The sequence below is a fragment of the Austrofundulus limnaeus genome, unplaced genomic scaffold, assembly GCF_001266775.1.
Source record: "Austrofundulus limnaeus strain Quisiro unplaced genomic scaffold, Austrofundulus_limnaeus-1.0 Scaffold275, whole genome shotgun sequence".
Classification (NCBI taxonomy): domain Eukaryota; kingdom Metazoa; phylum Chordata; class Actinopteri; order Cyprinodontiformes; family Rivulidae; genus Austrofundulus; species Austrofundulus limnaeus.
In genome coordinates this window covers 503,689-505,441 of record NW_013952677.1, presented here as the reverse complement: position 1 = coordinate 505,441, position 1,753 = coordinate 503,689, and positions in this window count along the sequence as shown.

The window sequence follows — 1,753 nt, the reverse complement described above, 5'->3', positions numbered from 1 at the left end:
GCGTCTTCGCTGTTAAATTACGCACAGCTTCATTGGCGCAGAGACCTGCGGGAGCTGCACCTGGACTCCAGCTCCAAACCTGCGCGTGAGACTGAGAAAAACGCTCCAACCCCCCCGCGAGCACCTGTTCTGAGGGCTCGGACTGTCCTCTGATCCCAGCCCGGCCGCCCTCTCCGCGCGCGCCGCGGCGGAGCTTCAAAACTTCCCGCGCCCCTCGCACCCGCGCGGTTTCACTGAAAACCTGACAAAAACCAGGCTCGCAGCCGCCTCACCTCGTGCCTCTCAGCGCGTGCTCCTGCCGTCCTCAGCCCGTCCTGTCGCCTGTTGCAGCCCCGATAAATCCGCTTTGAAACGGGACATGTTGGCGCGGCTCGTGTCCGCGGCTCCCGGRGCCTGACGCAGCGCGCACCCAGGTGCAGACCATACACCAGACAGTCCGTTGTTTTGGCGCCGTTTGGGATGTGTTTTTTGTATTTAAACTTGATGATGAAGCGGCTGCAGGGAGCAGACGCGCTGCTCTCAGACACAATGAGGCGCTGAGGCTCTGACTCCTCTTCACCTGCTGGAGCCACGCGCTCAGAGGAGCCATGACGGAGAACATGGAGGCTTTTCTCTGCAGACAGGATGACTTTGTTTCATCATATAAAAGCTGCTGCATCGATCAGAGTTTTTAGGAAAAATTAGGCAAGTTTTCTAAAAATGAAACCAAAATCACAGTTTTATTGAAGCTATTAAAAGTTAAATTTGTTGTAATCTGAAGAAGTTGTTTCCAAACTCACATGTTTTGTTTAACAAACCCACTAAATTTACACAACTGAATGTTCAAATCAAATATAAATAATGTCATTCCATTCCAGTTTGAACATGTTTTGTTTTTCTGAAGTGCATGGTCTGCACTCAGTGTAAACAAAGCTGTGTAGGTAAACACCTGCTTCAATCGCTCCAGGTTTTTCCATAGATCTGCTCACAAATATTTCATTTAACAACACATTAACTGTCAACATCAAATAAAAATATTGTACAAGTTTTGRTTCATTCCTGAGTGTAAACAACAACAACAACAACAATATGCTGACAAGAAACAACAGTTTTGTGTTGGTTATCGGTGATAAGAGCGTGTTGAAGTGGGTCGACTCCAAAACAAATATTCAGCTTCAACAAAACCCACTCCTGAACTATTTTAGAAAGTTGGCACCAACAGGTAAAGGTCAAAGTTCAAGGACATCAGTTTGTCGATGTGTGAAAACATTTCAGTTKAAGCAGCCGAGTGGTCGGTGAGATATTTTGCTGACAGACAGCTCAGAGTTTTAAAAACAGATGAATGTGATCAGTTGAAGCTCACAGAGGTGGTGGGGATGACCCTCAGATACTACCACGCTCAGGTTTGGCTCAYTATCTTAAAGCCCCTTTTCTCTTTTAGAGTTGACTTCAGTCATTAATCACATATAGATGCAGAGAAGAGAGAGGCTCTCACTACCCTCAGCAAGGACAAGAACATCATCATTCTTCCAGCAGACAAAGGAAGGTGCACAGTTATTCTGAACCAGAAGGACTATGAAGATAAGATCATGACACTCCTTAGCGACACGACCACATACGACCCGCTGTAGAGAGATCCAGGAAGTGGTTACAAGAAGAAACTAACAGATTGCCTGAAAAGTTTAGAGCAGGACAAGGCTATTAATCGGATTCTGCCATAGCCAGGTGATGTGAGTCACCTGTGAACGATAGCCATGTGATGTGAGTATGAGTC